At 35.0% G+C, this 23,278-nt stretch overlaps 1 long non-coding RNA gene and 1 pseudogene across 1 annotated transcript in view; both read left to right on the top strand.

Moving 5' to 3' along the window:
- The window catches only part of LOC138858972 (uncharacterized), a 162,291-nt gene extending 139,218 nt beyond the window's left edge, over window positions 1-23,073 (top strand). The window contains exon 4 of the long non-coding RNA XR_011398010.1: window positions 22,886-23,073. This is a non-coding gene — a long non-coding RNA (uncharacterized lncRNA). The remainder of the gene's footprint in view (window positions 1-22,885) is intronic.
- Window positions 15,571-16,919, top strand: LOC138855843 (uncharacterized; annotated as a pseudogene).
- Window positions 23,074-23,278: the final 205 nt, after the last annotated feature.

The following is a 23,278-nucleotide window of genomic DNA, read 5'->3' as shown; positions in this document are numbered from 1 at the left end:
GAATAAAGCGAGAACAGAGAATTGATAATGAGCAGGTAGTTTACCGTCTGCACTTGGCTATAGGTAAATATTTTAATGTGCAAAATTTGTATTTGTCACGTATGTACCATATAGTTTGCAGTTTCTAAATTTCAATTTTTAATATATATGAAATAAATATACAATATATGGTATATATAGAAGTGAAGATTTATCTTCAAAATTAAGATTTTTTTATAAAAAAAAGTGAAGATATTAAAATGAAATCAAAATTCCATACAAAAAAATTCTTCACTATCGCGATATCTGGCAATACTTGAAGATTTTCTGTGTAGTTGCTACAAAAATTCACCACTTTGCCAGCTATTTGATTTTGCACAACCCTAGATTTCGGTGAACCCTTGATTTGTTTGAATGCGAAACAAACATGTATTCAAGTGATAGTCTTAAATAATCAAGTGATAGATTCTGATAAGAGGGAATGACGTAAATTTTACTTAAAAAAATTGATCTTGAGAAGTTTTTAAAAAAAAAGGGAGTCGATTTAGGCGGGTGCTTGAAGATCTGATCCCTAGCGAGTCGAAATGCTAAAAAACAGAAAGTTGATGTGGCGCTCAGGCCCGTAGACGATAAGCGAAAGAAGTGCGCGCAGGATCGCTATTACTTCGAATGAGGTGTATCTGCTGCGGAGACCATCCTATTTGTTTGCTGAAGGGCGCGATACTGTGGTGTGTTGAGTTGTCCCGTGTGGTGATGTATGAGTGTGGTGTATTGTAGTGGGTTATACTAGGGTGCGCCAGTTCTTACCGAGTAGAGTGGCGTGTATGTGTAGGGGAGGCTTATCTCATTTAAACATCCTGGGCCCCCTAGGCGAATATATTGCCTAGTATTACCCATATTGGCTGTAAATGTTGGAAGTATTTGGGCGTGCCGCTGGTAGAGTAGCCGAGGGCGCTTAATGTAAGTAAATTGTATTTATTATTTTTATTGGCGGTTATTTACCGTTTATTTATTATGACTTAGTAAGGATAGCGACTCCACGCCTGGCTCAGATATGGCCAGAATGGGTGCTCCTTTGAAAACATTTTAAGAGGGATCTTGCGAGAGTAAGATTTATGATTTTTATCCACTTTTTTGAAGTGAGATTTGCAACATTTAAAGGTGTTTCCCATAAACTACCCGGCTGCTAAAACGGGTGCGTCACTGTATCACATTGTAAATATGGTGATAACTTAACTTTATTTTGGAAGTTTTATACATTATAAAATATATATACTATCAGGCACTCTAGTAAGAGAGGTGTCGATTTTTCGTCTTTCTTAGGACAATTTTGTTATATGTTATGTTAAGTGCGATTTTGGCAAGTAGTAGCGCGCCACATAACTCAAGATTTTTGAAGCAGGATTTTTGTATCATTATTGGCAAGAGCCATCCTGCGGGGTCGAAAAGTTACATATTTGTATTTTTAAACCTGATCTTGTCAGAAGGGACTCTGACTTGGTGTTTTCTGTCAATTCGTGGAGTGTTGGAACATTGGGAATTTAGTGGGAGTCGTATGACGTACCGGCCATTATTTGATCGAGTAGTTGTGGCTTTGTGGAAGTCTTCACAATACTGATCTTTTTGGGTGGTAATTGATATGAGGGGGAGTTCTTCTAACTCCCCAAAATTTTTTCAATTGTGAATTGAGGTATTCGTTTGAGATTTCCTCAACTTGAGTTGTCATTGTTGTAACTGGTTCCGTAACTAGACCACTTAGGATCCAACCGAAAATAGTATTTTGTGCCTATAGTGTGCTTGAAATTTTCTCAACACCCTCGAGTATTACCTGAGGTATGAGATCGCTGCCTAATAGAATATCTATTTGAGCGGGGTTATTGCAGTTGGGATCTGCTAGCTTTAGATGTGAAACCTTTGGCCAATGCTTGCTATTTATATGATAGCTTGGAAGCATATTTGTTAGTTGCGGTAAGACTATAGCTTCTGCTTTAAATCTCTTATCCGCCCATTCCTGTAATTTCAAAGTTGGCTTGTTTTGTTGGCAGTTGTAGCCTATTTTGAGCCCTAGACGCTATGAATGATCGTTGGAATCCTTGGTCGAAGTGCAGTATCGTGTTAATCTGTCACTCTCAGAATTGAATTTGGCAACCTGTTTTGGACGTGTAGCTCCTACAGGTGTAGTTTGACTTTTGTAACCATTAACCATTTTTGTTATGTTATTTATATAATGTTTCAATGAATTATTAATATATAACCTTTTATTTATTTTTTCAGTGTAAACTGAATTTACTTTTTGAATATATTGCTTTATTTAATTTAATTGATAAAAATCGCACTTTTAATTCAATAATATTTTTTATGTCCTTATGTTGATGTATTTAGGTACACCCTAATACACGGACTTCTTAGTATATATTTATGTGCTCGTGAAATTGAGAGCTCGTTGAAGAGATCAATATGCTTGTAGTATTTTTTTTTCTACGCAATCCTGCTTGTTTGTTACAAGGGGTATTGCCGGATAATTGCCTATGGGGATTTCGAAAATATTATAAAATTGTATATACCAATATATGTATACATATGTATGTAGGTAAGTATTTTGTTGGTAATATATGTTTTTTTTTTTGTATTGTGTTTTTAATAATTTATTTCTTTTCTATTTATTTCTGAAATAATATGTAATTTTTTCAATAATTTTATAAAATTTCCATATCGAATTGACCCAATGTATATAGGGTATATGTATAAGCATAGGCAGATTGTGTGCCGTATATATGTATATGGTAAATATGCGTATTATTTTCGCGGTACGAATAAAGCGAGCACAGAGAATTGATAATGAGCAGGTAGTTTACCGTCTGCACTTGGCTATAGGTAAATATTTTAATGTGCAAAATTTGTATTTGTCACGTATGTACCATATAGTTTGCAGTTTCTAAATTTCAATTTTTAATATATATGAAATAAATATACAATATATGGTATATATAGAAGTGAAGATTTATCTTCAAAATTAAGATTTTTTATAAAAAAAAGTGAAGATATTAAAATGAAATCAAAATTCCATACAAAAAAATTCTTCACTATCGCGATATCTGGCAATACTTGAAGATTTTCTGTGTAGTTGCTACAAAAATTCACCACTTTGCCAGCTATTTGATTTTGCACAACCCTAGATTTCGGTGAACCCTTGATTTGTTTGAATGCGAAACAAACATGTATTCAAGTGATAGTCTTAAATAATCAAGTGATAGATTCTGATAAGAGGGAATGACGTAAATTTTACTTAAAAAAATTGATCTTGAGAAGTTTTTAAAAAAAAAGGGAGTCGATTTAGGCGGGTGCTTGAAGATCTGATCCCTAGCGAGTCGAAATGCTAAAAAACAGAAAGTTGATGTGGCGCTCAGGCCCGTAGACGATAAGCGAAAGAAGTGCGCGCAGGATCGCTATTACTTCGAATGAGGTGTATCTGCTGCGGAGACCATCCTATTTGTTTGCTGAAGGGCGCGATACTGTGGTGTGTTGAGTTGTCCCGTGTGGTGATGTATGAGTGTGGTGTATTGTAGTGGGTTATACTAGGGTGCGCCAGTTCTTACCGAGTAGAGTGGCGTGTATGTGTAGGGGAGGCTTATCTCATTTAAACATCCTGGGCCCCCTAGGCGAATATATTGCCTAGTATTACCCATATTGGCTGTAAATGTTGGAAGTATTTCGGCGTGCCGCTGGTAGAGTAGCCGAGGGCGCTTAATGTAAGTAAATTGTATTTATTATTTTTATTGGCGGTTATTTACCGTTTATTTATTATGACTTAGTAAGGATAGCGACTCCACGCCTGGCTCAGATATGGCCAGAATGGGTGCTCCTTTGAAAACATTTTAAGAGGGATCTTGCGAGAGTAAGATTTATGATTTTTACCCACTTTTTTGAAGTGAGATTTGCAACATTTAAAGGTGTTTCCCATAAACTACCCGGCTGCTAAAACGGGTGCGTCACTGTATCACATTGTAAATATGGTGATAACTTAACTTTATTTTGGAAGTTTTATACATTATAAAATATATATACTATCAGGCACTCTAGTAAGAGAGGTGTCGATTTTTCGTCTTTCTTAGGACAATTTTGTTATATGTTATGTTAAGTGCGATTTTGGCAAGTAGTAGCGCGCCACATAACTCAAGATTTTTGAAGCAGGATTTTTGTATCATTATTGGCAAGAGCCATCCTGCGGGGTCGAAAAGTTACATATTTGTATTTTTAAACCTGATCTTGTCAGAAGGGACTCTGACTTGGTGTTTTCTGTCAATTCGTGGAGTGTTGGAACATTGGGAATTTAGTGGGAGTCGTATGACGTACCGGCCATTATTTGATCGAGTAGTTGTGGCTTTGTGGAAGTCTTCACAATACTGATCTTTTTGGGTGGTAATTGATATGAGGGGGAGTTCTTCTAACTCCCCAAAATTTTTTCAATTGTGAATTGAGGTATTCGTTTGAGATTTCCTCAACTTGAGTTGTCATTGTTGTAACTGGTTCCGTAACTAGACCACTTAGGATCCAACCGAAAATAGTATTTTGTGCCTATAGTGTGCTTGAAATTTTCTCAACACCCTCGAGTATTACCTGAGGTATGAGATCGCTGCCTAATAGAATATCTATTTGAGCGGGGTTATTGCAGTTGGGATCTGCTAGCTTTAGATGTGAAACCTTTGGCCAATGCTTGCTATTTATATGATAGCTTGGAAGCATATTTGTTAGTTGCGGTAAGACTATAGCTTCTGCTTTAAATCTCTTATCCGCCCATTCCTGTAATTTCAAAGTTGGCTTGTTTTGTTGGCAGTTGTAGCCTATTTTGAGCCCTAGACGCTATGAATGATCGTTGGAATCCTTGGTCTATTAAGGCCCAAAGTTTAAACAGTTCTCCTCGGTGTTCGATGGAGATGACTGCTGTGGGTAGTAATACCCTATTTTGTATTTCGCTGTGTAGCGTTTGAGTTTTTTGTGCCTTTGAGCAACATGGTGTCTTTTGGCAATTTTCGGGATTTTGGTTTTTAGGAGTTGTTGTTACAACTAAACCTGTGGTTCTTTTTGTATAAGCGCTTCTTTGGGGTGATATGGGAAATTTGCTGTAATGAAGCATTGAGTGGTGTCTTTTGTGACAATATAAGCAATCGAATTTGCTTTTGCAATTTTTATACTTATGCGCATGTGACAAGCAATTTGTACAAAGTCTTTTTGATCTGACAAAATTATTTCGTACGCCAACTTTTAAGTTTTTAAACTTCTCGCATGATTGTAGTTTATGCCCTCTTGTGCATAGTTCGCATGACGTATGATTGTTCTGTTCGGATGTGAACGATTGCGTTTTGTATAAGCTTCTGTTTAATTTGTTTTTGCTACTAGCTTGGGGTCTATTGAAGCTTCTATTAAGGTCGTTTTGATAGTTTTGGGTTTTAATAATTTTTGTGTCTACCCTTTCAGCGATTTCATACTGGATAGTTAGAAAATCTTTCATTTGTTGCCACGTTGGGCATTTCTTTCGAGATGAGAGCGATTCCTCCCACAAAAGTAACGATTTTTCTGGTAAAGTGGCGGTGCATATATTTACCAGTATTGGGTCCCAGCTGTCTGTGGGAATATTTTGTGTCGATAGAACCGACAAACAATTTGAAACAGTGGATAGTAGTTTAACAAATTCTTCACTTGTTTCTTTTTTAATTTTAGGCAAGTTTATTAGTGTCGTTACTTGTTTATCGACCAATATTCTTTCATTTTCAAATCTAGATGTTAGAGCTTCCCAAGCCAAATTAAAATTGTCGTCATTTAGTGCGAACTGTGTTACTATTGCGCCTGCTTGACCTTTAGTTTTGTATCGGAGGTGATACAATTTTTGCGCTTTTGATAATCGGGCACCTCGAGATGGATGCCTGAACTTGCCTCTTGACTTAGAATTTGTGGCAGCTCTACTCTCGGATGTGGAGTAGGTGCAATCGCTTTTATTAGCTTTAATTGATCAGAAATCATAGCTTTTGCCTTTGTGCCTTTTGCGTTTTGTTCCTATTCCTGTGCTCCAGCTGGCTACCTCCTTGTGCTGTTTGTTTATCCGCGCTTTCTGTTTAAAAATTCGCGCCCGTTTGTTTTGATTTTATTTATGTTATTGTGTATACTGTGTTTTTAAGTTTCGCGCCCGTTTATTGCTTTTGTCTTTTGGTTTCGCGCCCGTGTTTTTTTTTTTTGTGTTTTGGGTCACTGCACTGTTAATTATGCACCAAAAGCATATGTATATATATATATTTTTTTTTTATTTTTTGTTGTTGTGGGCACTGCACCAAAAGCATGTGTATATATATATATTTTTTTTTTTGTTCACTTTGTCACTGCACTTTTTTTTTTGTTTTTGTCAATAAATGCACTTTTTTTCACTGTTTGTTAATTTTTTTTTTTTTGAATTCATAGTGCCGTTCACTATGGCTCGAAGGACCATCAATAATTAATTAATAAGTTAATTTTAACTTCACTCACCGTTGGCAAAATTATTAAAAAAAAGGGAGTCGATGTAGGCGGGTGCTCGAAGATCTGATCGCTAGCGAGTCGAAATGCTAAAAAACGGAAAGTTGATGTGGCGCTCAGGCCCGTAGACGATAAGCGAAAGAGGTGCGCGCAGGATCGCTATTACTTCGAATGAGGTGTATTTGCTGCGGAGACCGTCCTATTTGTTTGCTGAAGGGCGCGATGCTGTGGTGTGTTGAGTTGTGCCGTGTGGTGATGTTTGAGTGTGGTGTATTGTAGTGGGTTATACTAGGGTGCGCCAGTTCTTACCGAGTAGAGTGGCGTGTATGTGTAGGGGAGGCTTATCTCATTTAAACAAAAAGGTTATTATATATATATATTGCTTTTCCTCACCACCTCTGAGATTGCAATATAGGCGCGTAACCGATCTTTGTTGGGTGTTCAGTTCCCCAGGAGGCCGATTCTAATACAGGCTCAGGAATATTAATTACAGTAACCATATAACATCAACAATATGAGTTGAAATTTTCAACTTGATTTAAACAAAAACGAAAATAATTATGTAAAAATCAGGTATAATTCAATTGTATTAATGAACAAATATAACAGAAAACAATCTACTTGTATTAATTTTAACATAAACAAAAATAACAGAATACAAAATGAGGTACAATTCAGGAACAAGAATAATGATAAGCAAAACAATGTACCAATTAATAAATAATATTTACAAAATATTCTAAATCACCCCCAGCGATATACTTATTAAATGTAAATTTAATCTTTAAGAATTTTCATAATCAAAAACTATTTGAATATGTAATAAAAACATTCTAAATTTATAAATTTTAAAACATAACACGGGAATACACTGTAGAAGATTTGAGTCAATTAGACGTTTTAGTAGTAGAATGATAGTTGGCAGCTTTTGTAGTAGAATATAAGTAGGCAACCCGTACAAAGTGTGACCCTAGTAGTATAATTTTTGAGGCAACCCGTACCAAGGGAGCCATTTTTACGTGTGTATTAGTGAACATCTTTGGATTGGTTACCTGCAGATTTATACAATGGAATATGACACGAATACAAGCTGTGGTCACCTTTTCAACAGTCACTTTGTCGCCCTGAAGTCAGTGTTGCCAGAAGTGAAGATTTATCTTCAAAATTAAGATTTTTTTATAAAAAAAAGTGAAGATATTAAAATGAAATCAAAATTCCATACAAAAAAATTCTTCACTATCGCGATATCTGGCAATACTTGAAGATTTTCTGTGTAGTTGCTACAAAAATTCACCACTTTGCCAGCTATTTGATTTTGCACAACCCTAGATTTCGGTGAACCCTTGATTTGTTTGAATGCGAAACAAACATGTATTCAAGTGATAGTCTTAAATAATCAAGTGATAGATTCTGATAAGAGGGAATGACGTAAATTTTACTTAAAAAAATTGATCTTGAGAAGTTTTTAAAAAAAAAGGGAGTCGATTTAGGCGGGTGCTTGAAGATCTGATCGCTAGCGAGTCGAAATGCTAAAAAACAGAAAGTTGATGTGGCGCTCAGGCCCGTAGACGATAAGCGAAAGAAGTGCGCGCAGGATCGCTATTACTTCGAATGAGGTGTATCTGCTGCGGAGACCATCCTATTTGTTTGCTGAAGGGCGCGATACTGTGGTGTGTTGAGTTGTCCCGTGTGGTGATGTATGAGTGTGGTGTATTGTAGTGGGTTATACTAGGGTGCGCCAGTTCTTACCGAGTAGAGTGGCGTGTATGTGTAGGGGAGGCTTATCTCATTTAAACATCCTGGGCCCCCTAGGCGAATATATTGCCTAGTATTACCCATATTGGCTGTAAATGTTGGAAGTATTTCGGCGTGCCGCTGGTAGAGTAGCCGAGGGCGCTTAATGTAAGTAAATTTTATTTATTATTTTTATTGGCGGTTATTTACCGTTTATTTATTATGACTTAGTAAGGATAGCGACTCCACGCCTGGCTCAGATATGGCCAGAATGGGTGCTCCTTTGAAAACATTTTAAGAGGGATCTTGCGAGAGTAAGATTTATGATTTTTACCCACTTTTTTGAAGTGAGATTTGCAACATTTAAAGGTGTTTCCCATAAACTACCCGGGTGCTAAAACGGGTGCGTCACTGTATCACATTGTAAATATGGTGATAACTTAACTTTATTTTGGAAGTTTTATACATTATAAAATATATATACTATCAGGCACTCTAGTAAGAGAGGTGTCGATTTTTCGTCTTTCTTAGGACAATTTTGTTATATGTTATGTTAAGTGCGATTTTGGCAAGTAGTAGCGCGCCACATAACTCAAGATTTTTGAAGCAGGATTTTTGTATCATTATTGGCAAGAGCCATCCTGCGGGGTCGAAAAGTTACATATTTGTATTTTTAAACCTGATCTTGTCAGAAGGGACTCTGACTTGGTGTTTTCTGTCAATTCGTGGAGTGTTGGAACATTGGGAATTTAGTGGGAGTCGTATGACGTACCGGCCATTATTTGATCGAGTAGTTGTGGCTTTGTGGAAGTCTTCACAATACTGATCTTTTTGGGTGGTAATTGATATGAGGGGGAGTTCTTCTAACTCCCAAAATTTTTTCAATTGTGAATTGAGGTATTCGTTTGAGATTTCCTCAACTTGAGTTGTCATTGTTGTAACTGGTTCCGTAACTAGACCACTTAGGATCCAACCGAAAATAGTATTTTGTGCCTATAGTGTGCTTGAAATTTTCTCAACACCCTCGAGTATTACCTGAGGTATGAGATCGCTGCCTAATAGAATATCTATTTGAGCGGGGTTATTGCAGTTGGGATCTGCTAGCTTTAGATGTGAAACCTTTGGCCAATGCTTGCTATTTATATGATAGCTTGGAAGCATATTTGTTAGTTGCGGTAAGACTATAGCTTCTGCTTTAAATCTCTTATCCGCCCATTCCTGTAATTTCAAAGTTGGCTTGTTTTGTTGGCAGTTGTAGCCTATTTTGAGCCCTAGACGCTATGAATGATCGTTGGAATCCTTGGTCTATTAAGACCCAAAGTTTAAACAGTTCTCCTCGGGGTTCGATGGAGACGACTGCTGTGGGTAGTAATACCCTATTTTGTATTTCGCTGTGTACCGTTTGAGTTTTTTGTGCCTTTGAGCAACATGGTGTCTTTTGGCAATTTTCGGGATTTTGGTTTTTAGGAGTTGTTGTTACAACTAAACCTGTGGTTCTTTTTGTATAAGCGCTTCTTTGGGGTGATATGGGAAATTTGCTGTAATGAAGCATTGAGTGGTGTCTTTTGTGACAATATAAGCAATCGAATTTGCTTTTGCAATTTTTATACTTATGCGCATGTGACAAGCAATTTGTACAAAGTCTTTTTGATCTGACAAAATTATTTCGTACGCCAACTTTTAAGTTTTTAAACTTCTCGCATGATTGTAGTTTATGCCCTCTTGTGCATAGTTCGCATGACGTATGATTGTTCTGTTCGGATGTGAACGATTGCGTTTTGTATAAGCTTCTGTTTAATTTGTTTTTGCTACTAGCTTGGGGTCTATTGAAGCTTCTATTAAGGTCGTTTTGATAGTTTTGGGTTTTAATAATTTTTGTGTCTACCCTTTCAGCGATTTATACTGGATAGTTAGAAAATCTTTCATTTGTTGCCACGTTGGGCATTTCTTTCGAGATGAGAGCGATTCCTCCCACAAAAGTAACGATTTTTCTGGTAAAGTGGCGGTGCATATATTTACCAGTATTGGGTCCCAGCTGTCTGTGGGAATATTTTGTGTCGATAGAACCGACAAACAATTTGAAACAGTGGATAGTAGTTTAACAAATTCTTCACTTGTTTCTTTTTTAATTTTAGGCAAGTTTATTAGTGTCGTTACTTGTTTATCGACCAATATTCTTTCATTTTCAAATCTAGATGTTAGAGCTTCCCAAGCCAAATTAAAATTGTCGTCATTTAGTGCGAACTGTGTTACTATTGCGCCTGCTTGACCTTTAGTTTTGTATCGGAGGTGATACAATTTTTGCGCTTTTGATAATCGGGCACCTCGAGATGGATGCCTGAACTTGCCTCTTGACTTAGAATTTGTGGCAGCTCTACTCTCGGATGTGGAGTAGGTGCAATCGCTTTTATTAGCTTTAATTGATCAGAAATCATAGCTTTTGTTTCGTCGTACTGGTCTAAGCAGTTTTCGTATAGTGCGTAAGCGGATGATTTAAAATCGTGTGGTAGATCTGAATTGTCATAATCTACTATGGCGTCATGAGCCGTTTGGAGACGAGTCCAAAAATTGTCAATATTTTGTTTTTTTATTTCCAATGACGATTCAGAGATGTCTTGAATCGGTGAAGATGAAAATCGAGTGCAGTATCGTGTTAATCTGTCACTCTCAGAATTGAATTTGGCAACCTGTTTTGGGCGTGTAGCTCCTACAGGTGTAGTTTGACTTTTGTAACCATTAACCATTTTTGTTATGTTATTTATATAATGTTTCAATGAATTATTAATATATAACCTTTTATTTATTTTTTCAGTGTAAACTGAATTTACTTTTTGAATATATTGCTTTATTTAATTTAATTGATAAAAATCGCACTTTTAATTCAATAATATTTTTTATGTCCTTATGTTGATGTATTTAGGTACACCCTAATACACGGACTTCTTAGTATATATTTATGTGCTCGTGAAATTGAGACCTCGTTGAAGAGATCAATATGCTTTTAGTATTTTTTTTTCTACGCAATCCTGCTTGTTTGTTACAAGGGGTATTGCCGGATAATTGCCTATGGGGATTTCGAAAATATTATAAAATTGTATATACCAATATATGTATACATATGTATGTAGGTAAGTATTTTGTTGGTAATATATTTTTTTTTTTTTGTATTGTGTTTTTAATAATTTATTTCTTTTCTATTTATTTCTGAAATAATATGTAATTTTTTCAATAATTTTATAAAATTTCCATATCGAATTGATCCAATGTATATAGGGTATATGTATAAGCATAGGCAGATTGTGTGCCGTATATATGTATATGGTGAATATGCGTATTATTTTCGCGGTACGAATAAAGCGAGAACAGAGAATTGATAATGAGCAGGTAGTTTACCGTCTGCATTTGGCTATAGGTAAATATTTTAATGTGCAAATTTGTATTTGTCACGTATGTACCATATAGTTTGCAGTTTCTAAATTTCAATTTTTAATATATATGAAATAAATATACAATATATGGTATATATAGCTCTTAGCAATTATATGTATAAAGAATATGTATATACGAATATATGTACGTAATATGAATGTATATGTATGAAAGCATATATATTTTTGCACTAAGGTATGCATATATTAATTTTTTTGTTGAATTTTGTATATTTAAATATACGATGGTAAGCGTATATAAGCAAAAAATGTTATATACAATATATGTATGTAGATACATATATAATTTAAAGTTTATTTAAAGATAAACTGTATTTTCCGAACAAACATATGTATGTGCTCAAATAAATAAAAGTGAAATAAATACGCTCACTTTAATTCTGTAGGGTATTTTTTGGAGGGTGTATGTGTGTATGTTGCCTTTGTGCCTTTTGCGTTTTGTTCCTATTCCTGTGCTCCAGCTGGCTACCTCCTTGTGCTGTTTGTTTATCCGCGCTTTCTGTTTAAAAATTCGCGCCCGTTTGTTTTGATTTTATTTATGTTATTGTGTATACTGTGTTTTTAAGTTTCGCGCCCGTTTATTGCTTTTGTCTTTTGGTTTCGCGCCCGTGTTTTTTTTTTTTGTGTTTTGGGTCACTGCACTGTTAATTATGCACCAAAAGCATATGTATATATATATATTTTTTTTTTATTTTTTGTTGTTGTGGGCACTGCACCAAAAGCATGTGTATATATATATATATTTTTTTTTGTTCACTTTGTCACTGCACTTTTTTTTTTGTTTTTGTCAATAAATGCACTTTTTTTCACTGTTTGTTAATTTTTTTTTTTTTGAATTCATAGTGCCGTTCACTATGGCTCGAAGGACCATCAATAATTAATTAATAAGTTAATTTTAACTTCACTCACCGTTGGCAAAATTATTAAAAAAAAGGGAGTCGATGTAGGCGGGTGCTCGAAGATCTGATCGCTAGCGAGTCGAAATGCTAAAAAACGGAAAGTTGATGTGGCGCTCAGGCCCGTAGACGATAAGCGAAAGAGGTGCGCGCAGGATCGCTATTACTTCGAATGAGGTGTATTTGCTGCGGAGACCGTCCTATTTGTTTGCTGAAGGGCGCGATGCTGTGGTGTGTTGAGTTGTGCCGTGTGGTGATGTTTGAGTGTGGTGTATTGTAGTGGGTTATACTAGGGTGCGCCAGTTCTTACCGAGTAGAGTGGCGTGTATGTGTAGGGGAGGCTTATCTCATTTAAACAAAAAGGTTATTATATATATATATTGCTTTTCCTCACCACCTCTGAGATTGCAATATAGGCGCGTAACCGATCTTTGTTGGGTGTTCAGTTCCCCAGGAGGCCGATTCTAATACAGGCTCAGGAATATTAATTACAGTAACCATATAACATCAACAATATGAGTTGAAATTTTCAACTTGATTTAAACAAAAACGAAAATAATTATGTAAAAATCAGGTATAATTCAATTGTATTAATGAACAAATATAACAGAAAACAATCTACTTGTATTAATTTTAACATAAACAAAAATAACAGAATACAAAATGAGGTACAATTCAGGAACAAGAATAATGATAAGCAAAACAATGTACCAATTAATAAATAATATTTACAAAATATTCTAAATCACCCCCAGCGATATACTTATTAAATGTAAATTTAATCTTTAAGAATTTTCATAATCAAAAACTATTTGAATATGTAATAAAAACATTCTAAATTTATAAATTTTAAAACATAACACGGGAATACACTGTAGAAGATTTGAGTCAATTGGACGTTTTAGTAGTAGAATGATAGTTGGCAGCTTTTGTAGTAGAATATAAGTAGGCAACCCGTACAAAGTGTGACCCTAGTAGTATAATTTTTGAGGCAACCCGTACCAAGGGAGCCATTTTTACGTGTGTATTAGTGAACATCTTAGGATTGGTTACCTGCAGATTTATACAATGGAATATGACACGAATACAAGCTGTGGTCATCTTTTCAACAGTCACTTTGTCGCCCTGAAGTCAGTGTTGCCAGAAGTGAAGATTTATCTTCAAAATTAAGATTTTTTTATAAAAAAAAGTGAAGATATTAAAATGAAATCAAAATTCCATACAAAAAAATTCTTCACTATCGCGATATCTGGCAATACTTGAAGATTTTCTGTGTAGTTGCTACAAAAATTCACCACTTTGCCAGCTATTTGATTTTGCACAACCCTAAATTTCGGTGAGCCCTTGATTTGTTTGAATGCGAAACAAACATGTATTCAAGTGATAGTCTTAAATATTCAAGTGATAGATTCTGATAAGAGGGAATGACGTAAATTTTACTTAAAAAAATTGATCTTGAGAAGTTTTGGGCTATTATTTTGAACTTAAAATATTTATATCAATTTTTATTTTTCCCTCACTTAAAACTTTTTTTAAAATATTGACGTTGGTTTCAACAGCGAATGTGGAAAGAGTTTTCTCAAATAAATGTTAATAAAAGTAAAATCCTTAACAGGCTGGAAACCAAAATTTTAAGTGGCATTATTTACACGAAAGATTATTTCAAAGAAATCGAAATGTCATAATATTGACTCAAGTGAAAACGAAAATTAAAACATTTAAAAGCTACAATTTAGAAAAAAAATTTAATATAGCCTGTACTTGTTTTTTTGGAAATTAAATTTGTTATCTGTTTGTTTGTTATACTTAGCGTTATACAAGTTTTTACTTTATAAATAAATTTGAAGATTTTTCTTATCAAAACAATTTAAAACGATATTTATTTTAGAATAAGACTTTTTTCTCAAATTTGTTCGATTTATGAAGATTTCATATGACTTCACATGACAGATTTTTCATGAAAATTTTTTGGCAACAGTGCCTGCAGTATGTTCAATTATGAACATGTGCGTTGGTGCCGAGGGGTGACACTCAGTCAGTTCGCCGCAGCATCGGCAAGGACGACATTATACGAGACTCTCTCATTTTCCCAAATTCTCTCTCATTCTCTTCCCCAGATTATGAGGATTATATTTATATATAAATCAAACTTAGTTTCTTTTTCTAACTATATTGAGTTTGTTTTGTTTGAAACATTTACTGCGCATAATTTTTAAGTCTTGAGTTTTGTAACAAACAAAATGGAGCCATTCGGTGCAACGGTCGTGTTATTGATAATTATAATAACAGAACTTCTCAAAAAGAGATTTCTATACAATACAAAATTCATAAGTCTTCAATCTCACGAATAATTTTGAGCTACAATATATTAGCAACAATACTGTCGCAGTATTGCATCGTGGAGGCCGACCAAAAAAACCGATGAAAAAACTGACAGCGCAATTGTAAGAGAGGTAAAAAAGTTTTCATTTAAAAGCGCTCCGCAATTGGTAAAGGAGTTAGGGTTACCAATCTGCTCAAGAACGGTCGCCCGTCGCCTGAAAGACGCTGATTTACGCTATTACCGATCCGCGAAGAAACCGCTTATTAGCGAACGTAACCAACTAAGGCAATTACAGTTCGCTAAAGATCATATAGAATGGCCGATAAGTAAGTGGAAAGCGGTTTTTTTCAGTGATGAGTCCAAATTTAATTTTGTAGGAAGTGATGGCGTGTGTAACGTTCGACGATCACGAAACAAACGTCTTAAAAACTCCTATTGTCTAAAAACAGTCAAACATAGTGGAGTAGAGAGCTATGTTATGGTCTGGGGTCGCTTCATCATTTTAGTGGTACCATGGATCGGTACGTCTATAGAGACATTATGGAATGTACCGTTTTATCAGAGTTGCAATTGTTTTGCCTTATTGAATATAGATGTTATATCGTTTACGATGCACGTATATCAGCACAGATGTCCTCACAGTTGGAAAAACAGTTCGCAGCGCAAGATGCACGTATGTATATCAGCACAGGTGTCCTCACAGTTGAAAGAGCAGGATACACAAATATCGCAGGTGACCTCACAAATAGCAGAAGTGTCATCACAGATTTTAGAAGAGCGGGATAAAATTAAAATTGAAGTTGATGAATTGAAAGATCGTCTCCGCGAGCTACAACTAAATCGGCAAAGTATGCCGATTCTGCTAAGGTAAAACCTCCATCCTTTGATGGCACTATTCCATTCCATGTTTTTAAGCTTCAATTCGAAAAGACGGCATCTTCAAATAATTGGAACGCTGAAGATAAAATAGCTGCATTGTTCGTTGCATTAAAAGGATCGGCAGCGGAGATATTACAAACCATTCCAAACTGCGAGGCTAGTAGTTATGAAACGTTGAGTGGTGCATTAGAAAGACGGCATGGTAGTGAGCACAGAAAGCAGATCTTCCAAATGGAGTTGCGAAATCGCCGCAAAAAAGCCAATGAGTCCCTGCAGGAGTTTTCTACAGAGATTGAGAGCTTAGCTCACTTATATTATGCACATAAATCCGTGGAATACATCGAGGACATGAAAATTCAGACATTCGTCAATGGAATATGAGATAATACTTCACGCTTCGCTGCGTTAGCTTGTCCAAAATTGACTTTTGCGGAAACCGTTTCGTATGCTCTTACACAGGAAACTGCATCTCTGCTTAGCAATAAAACATTTAAAAATCTACGGAAGCACGTAAGAAAAATTATGGTGTGGTTAAATTTTTTAACTGCGCAAAAAGGGGCCATATTGCACTCAACTGTAACCAGTCCAATAATTCAGGGGGACGTAAAAGCTGAGGAAGATCTATCAAATGTCAAATCCAACCAATCCTTAAACAAAAGCGGGCCAGCCCAAAAAGGCACGGGCTGGCTCCCGCAAAAAAATGCCCTCTAATCTCCAACGTTACCGTTAGTGGATGTGTAGACGGCAAAAAGCGCATACTAACTGTGGATACGGGCATATCACATACCATAATTCGATCTGATCTGGTTGATCGAAATTGGAAAGGCAGCCGTATTACACAATTTTATAGTGGCAGACATCGTCGCTGAAGTCATAATTGGAGTAGACTTTCTAGCGAATCAAGAAATCACAATTGACATGAAGGACAGGATTTTGACCTTTACTAATATGGAAGTGCCACGTATGTTCGGTTACGATAATAAGTAAAACGTTAGACGAATGATAACAACAAAGATTCAGCAAATTCCACCAAAATCAGAAGCAGTTATTTGGGCAGAAATAGATGAAGACTATGGACCAAACAAGTGGTGGATTGTTGAAGCCACAAAAGAATCTACACCCAACTTACTTATAGGCAATAACAAGACAATATAAACGTATTCCAATAAGAGTACTTAATGAGTGCAAGTTACCAATCAAACTCTCCAAAAGAGCTATATTAGGGCAGTGTCAAGAGATTGAGGCCGTGATAAATTGCGAAATAGGTCTTGAGAAAGATTCCATGGACGAAAACGATGTATCGAACAAACCATCAAAATAAGGCTAAACAACTTCTCAGATATTCATATTTGATAAAGACGATGCCAAACCAGGAAGAACCAAAGTTGTGAAACATTTTATTAACACAGGTGCTGCAAGACCAATCCGGCAGGCTCCTCGAAGCGATCCTTTAGCAAAACGTAAAGTTACAAGCCAGACCAGACGTGATATGAGCAAAAGCGGCGTAATCGAACCATCAAAGAGTCCATGGAGCTCACCTGTAGTACTTGTAAAGAAGAAAGATGGCGACGTGGGATTCTGTGTGGACTATAAAAGGTTGAATGATGTAACAGAGATATATATATAGGCACAAAATGGTTCTCAAAACTTGATTTGAAAAGTGGTTACTGGCAAGTGGAGGTAAATGAAGAAGGCAAAGAAAAGACGGCTTTCTGCGTTGGAGATGGTCTATGGCAATTTACCGTAATGCCCTTCGGATTATGTATCGCACCTGCTACCTTGAGACTAATGGACCAGGTATTAAAAGGATTACACTGGAAGCCCTATTTGGTATACCTCGACGATATCATCACGTTGGGTAAAAGCTTCGATGAGACCTTAAGAACTTGGAAGAGCGCTGATCTAAAGCTGAGTCCAAAAAAATGTTCCCTTTTTAAAAAGGAAGTAAGCTACATAGGACACAAAGTGATTACAGAGGCCACAGCTAATGAAAATAAAGAGGCAGTAAAAGACTCACTCCTAAAAATGTACATGAATTGCGGAGTTTCCTTGGACTGTGTACTTATTACAGACGATTCGTTCCAAATTTTGCCAGCCTAGCAGTAGCCTCCATGAACCCACGAAAAATAACAGAGTTTTTAAATGGAATTAAGAACAGGAAGAAACGGTTAAGTACTGCCGCAATGTTAGCATACCCGGTCCTATGATCAGGTTTTATTTTGAATACGGATGCTAGTGAATTTGCAGTTCACGTTCTATCACAAGTCATTGATGGGCATGAGAAAGTGGTGGCGTATTAAAGCCAGACCATAAGCAAACCAGAGAGAAATTATTTTGTTACTCGGAGGAAATTAGTGGCTTCGGTGAAGTGCACCATTAAAATGGCTTCTACAATTCAGGAACCCAGAAGGAGAGTTGGCACGGTGGATTGTGGGACTCCAAAGTTACGACTTCTCTATAGAACATCGCAAGGGTAACAGTCATGGAAATGCTGATGCGATGTGCCGCCGTCCTTGCAATTTGGAATGCAGACAATGCTTAAATGTTAAGACTAAAGAAGACATTATAGATGTTTGATTAATGACTATAACATCCAACTGGAATCCGAAGGAAATTCGAAAATGTCAGAAAGAAGAATCAGATTTTAAATGTGTAAAAATGTTCACGAGAAGAAATAGATGCGTAAATCCTAGTCGCAAAGGCTTATTGGGCACAATAGAATAGTTTAAAGTTAGTTTCTGGCTTTTTGCATCGCATATGGGAAAGCGAAGATGGGCTGTGATAATTGTTCCGAAAGTAAGAATTTCCGAAGTTCGCAATGAGCTGCATAACGGTCCAAGTGGAGGACAATGGGTATCAAAAAACCTAGGAGAAATTAAAACAAATATTTTATTGGGTTAGTTGTCGTCAATCAGTTACGGAGTGGATCGCCAAGTGTGTCGAGTGTATTGCTGCTAAAGGGCGGAGGTCCAGGAGTCATGGTCAGATGAAGCAGTACAATTCAGGTGCGCCGTTTGAACGCGTTGCTATGGATGTAGCTAGTTTATTTCCTATCAGTAAATTAGGAAACAAATATGTTTTGGTAATCATGGACTATTTCAGCAAATGGCCAGAGGTGTACGCAATTCCTAAGCAACACTCAGGAACAATAGCGGATGTATTCATCAACAATTGGGTATCGAGATATGATGTTCCAATATGATTACATTCCTACCAAGGGAGAAATCAGTTCTAATACAAGAGATATACCAGAAACTGGGTATCCGGAAAACTCGTACAACTGCGCTACATCCGCGGTCCGATGGCATGGTGGAACGATTTGGAAGAATATGTTAGAAAAGTTGTGGACAAGTATCAAAAAGATTGGGATACCCATATATCCTTGTTCCTGATGGCTTATCGGTCTGCTGTACATGAAACAACGGGGCAGACTTCAGTAGGGGTAATTTTTGGTAATGATCTTCGACTACCGATTGATTTGAAATTTGGAATTAACGCCAACGGAGGAAGGAATTCAACAGCATCCTAGAAGATGAGATGAGGGCTATACATGCTATGGTGAGACAGCGAACCAAAATTATGAGCGATAAATTGAATGCCAAATATGACAAGGCAATGAACTCTGAGGGTTTTATACAAGGCGTTGGCCCACAACGGAGAAAGGATTATCTCCCAAACTATAGTGTTATTGTTTTTTTTTTGTAAAAGATTTACTATATAAGGGCTGCCGGATTGTTCAGCAGACACAGTTCTAATTAGAGTGTTGCCGTGTAAAGAGTAATTAAGCAATAAGTTGTAAACTCGAAAAGCGAGCAATAAGTATTAAGGTTGGAATAGTAAATAAAGATAAGTGTATAGCATTAAATTGAGACCTTATATAACATTTTTAAAATACCCAATCCATTTTCTTTTGACCCTGGCATGATTGACAAATGTTATAAAAAATGTGCGTTTTGACAGCTCTCTCTCGAATCAAAGAGTTTCATATCATGTCATCCTTGGCATAGGTAATATTTATTAGTGAGTAAAAACACGTCAAGTGGACCCCCCATTTTCCACTTGATCATCGAATTTGAATGTGAGTATTTTTTCATAAAGTAGTCATCATGAGCAAGTTTTTTTAAATTTTAATTTTAACAACAATTTTTTTTTAATTGAAAATTTTTACTACTTTTAGTTAAAAAATTAATAACTAGAAAACTATTGGTGATTTTTTAATGAAATTTTCAGGAGTTATAGTTCAAAACTTTTACTTTGAAAAAATATGTATGAATTTAAATAATTTTTTTTTCAAATTGTTAAATAACTTTTAAGTTAAGAAATGAAAATTTTAATGACTTCTCCCTCAAAAAATTAAAAAATTTTTTTTAGTATTTTGCAATAAACATTAAAGTAACGAAATCCGCAAAAAAATTTGACTGATCGCGATTAGATTAAGCAAAAAAAAATTTTTATGACGGGCGGTCAGCGCTGCCGGTATAGCGCTGCCGGTATAGCGCTGCAAGTATAGCGGTTCGGCAACGCAACACTTAGAGTGTGTTGCATATTTCATTTGTATGTTGGGATGATGGTCCCACATTTTGCTTGCAGTGAATTAGCATTATTCTTTAAGTATTAAAAATTCATAATTTCTTTAAATTGAATATTTTTGAGTATCTTAGTCATTGACTTATCTTTAGAGTTACTTAGTAATTATAAATAAGGAATAATACTTCATTTTTTAATTAAAAATATCGTTATTTTATGATTACTTTTATTTCAACAAATGAAAGATAATAAATTAAAAAATTTTTCATAAATAAAAAAAAAGAAGTTAAATAATTCTTAAATTAATTCTTATAACTTATACGTATTGCTTTATTTCTTTTTTTTAACTTTATTGGTAATGATTTTAATGTCTTTGGCGAAAACTTTGCACTCGAGTGTAATGATGATATTCTCATATATTCAGCTCTGTAATGATGATATTGGCGGGAATTTTTTATGGTCACACATCGGTCATAACGTAATTTAAACATCTTCTCATGGGAGTCATGATCTTCTTGAGAGCAAAAACCAAAGTTAATTTTTTTAGTTGCATTCTTACCCCATTCAAATAATGAAGTTGCATTGGTTATGTGCTTATCGCTTTCCCGTTGAAGACTTGCACGAAAAGCTTGCCTCTTAAAACTTCCTGCCAAACCATCACATGCTCCTTTCCCATGAGAAGTAGCAAAAAAATTCCATTCCGCGTCCACGTTGAAATCTTTTTTATGATTTATTAAATTCACAAAATTATACTTATTTTTGTACTGAGAAGCAGCTCCGTCTGAAAAATAGGAAATATTTTTTATTTTATCCGCTCCAAACTTATTTTTTAGAAATTTTATCAATTTAAAATTAAAAAGGTGAACTGAGCTCGCGTCGTGACTAACTTTTTCCGAAGTTACCACGTAGTTTATATGTTTCATTTCTTCGTTTTCTCTATAGTACACAACGTAAGGGTGAATTGTAGCCTGACTGGTATTCCAATGATGAGATTGGATGGCATTTTGAACAGTAAAAGTATAATTTTCAGAAAAATCAAGGCAAACGATAAATTCTCCATCCTCAACAGATTTTTTAATTATCCATTTTAATATCCAATTAAATGGATTGCAGCATTTCTTAACAAGGCTCATGATTAATTATCAACGAAATTATGAATGGCTCGAGATATTCCTTTGTTGTTCACATACTTGTAGATACTGGGACATAAAATATTAAGATGCTTTCATATTTATTTCTTTTAGCCGCAAAGGATTTAGTTCGAATATCATTTTATTTAAAACAAGTATTGTAATGTTAATTGGATGTTTTATAATGAATAGAAAAAAATATGGGGTAAAAAAATTATGGATTTTAAATACTTAAAGAATAGGACATTCCAGTTAAAAATTTGGCCTTGAAATATTAATAGCGGGTATTCAATACATTCTGGTGGATTAGGGAATTCCCGTCTTAAGTATTTCTTTGAAACTATTAAGCGGGTAGGTATTATGCATATTGTTCTACCACATTCATGCTAATTCACTGCAAGCAAAATGTGAGACCATCATCCCAACATACAAATGAAATATGCAACACACTCTAATTATTGCGTTGCCGAACCGCTATACCTGCAGCGCTCTACCGGCAGCGCTGACCGCCCATCATAAAAATTTTTTTTTGCTAAATCTAATCGCGATCAGTCATTAAAATTTTCATTTCTTAACTTAAAAGTTAATTACCAATTTGAAAAAAAAAATTATTTAAATTCATACATAGTTTTTCAAAGTAAAAGTTTTGAACTATAACTCCTGAAAATTTCATTAAAAAGTCACCAATAGTTTTCTAGTTATTATTTTTTAACTAAAGGTAGTAAAAATTTTCAATTAAAAAAAAAATGTTGTTAAAATTAAAATTTAAAAAAACTGACGGGGGGATTACTTGCTCATGATGACTACTTTATGAAAAATACTCACATTCAAATTCGATGATCAAGTGGAAAATGGGGGGTCCACTTGACGTGTTTTTACTCTAGTTTCAGTGTTAGTAAAAACATGTAATCCTAACTATCACACACATTGTATAAGCCTACAATAGATTTATACAATGTTGTAGATTTATACAATGATCACACAGTCCCCTAATTTTAAGTAATTACTTTGTCCTCGGCAATATGTTAAAATATCATTGAACACGAAACATATAAACATAAACAAGCACGAAATGAACATATCATCATACAATACACATGCATTTAATACAAAACATATTTTAGATTAAGAACTTGCAGTAAACAAACATGGGTATTATCACATGCTTGACAATACTATATACACACACACTCACATTTAGGTAGATCTTAAAAATAGTATATAAACAATGAATATACTGAAATAAAATTAGAATGAAATAGTTCTCATTAGATGACGGTGTTGTAGTCCCTCACAAGAGGTATGCTATTATTGTACAGCTTGTCATCACTAGTTCTGACGTATCCAAATAAGTAAACCATATAGTCAAGGTAATCATTAAGCCTAATTTTCGATTAATAATATTGTATATCACAAGCTGAGCAAGTGCAGCCTTTAATCTAAAACAATTTTTTATTTTTGCAGGAAAATTTTGGCGAACAAATTGTACAAGCAAACTGCAAAAGATACAGCGTGAGCAGCCCATAATTATTATATCTGAATGTACATATATTTTACTAATGTAAAGTTAGGCTTTTTACAGATTATACACATAATTATAATTATAATTGTCCAATATTTAGATACATATAAAGATAAATAGTATTTGTATAAAAACGGTTTATATAATAAAATAAAAAATTAACAAAATAATTCTTGATATTTATCTTAAATGGATTTTTAGGAACTGGTTATGATAAAAAATCGGTAACCTAAAAATTAAAAATTAATAAAATAATTGTTGAATTTTTGTTTTATGTAAAATTGATTTGGAACTGGTTATGGTAACAAATCGGTTACCGATACTATAGCCTATGA

Source organism: Bactrocera oleae, chromosome 2 (assembly GCF_042242935.1).
Source record: "Bactrocera oleae isolate idBacOlea1 chromosome 2, idBacOlea1, whole genome shotgun sequence".
Lineage (NCBI taxonomy): Eukaryota > Metazoa > Arthropoda > Insecta > Diptera > Tephritidae > Bactrocera > Bactrocera oleae.
The sequence above is the reverse complement of the archived record's forward strand: the minus strand, read 5'-3'. Positions and strand labels throughout refer to the sequence as shown.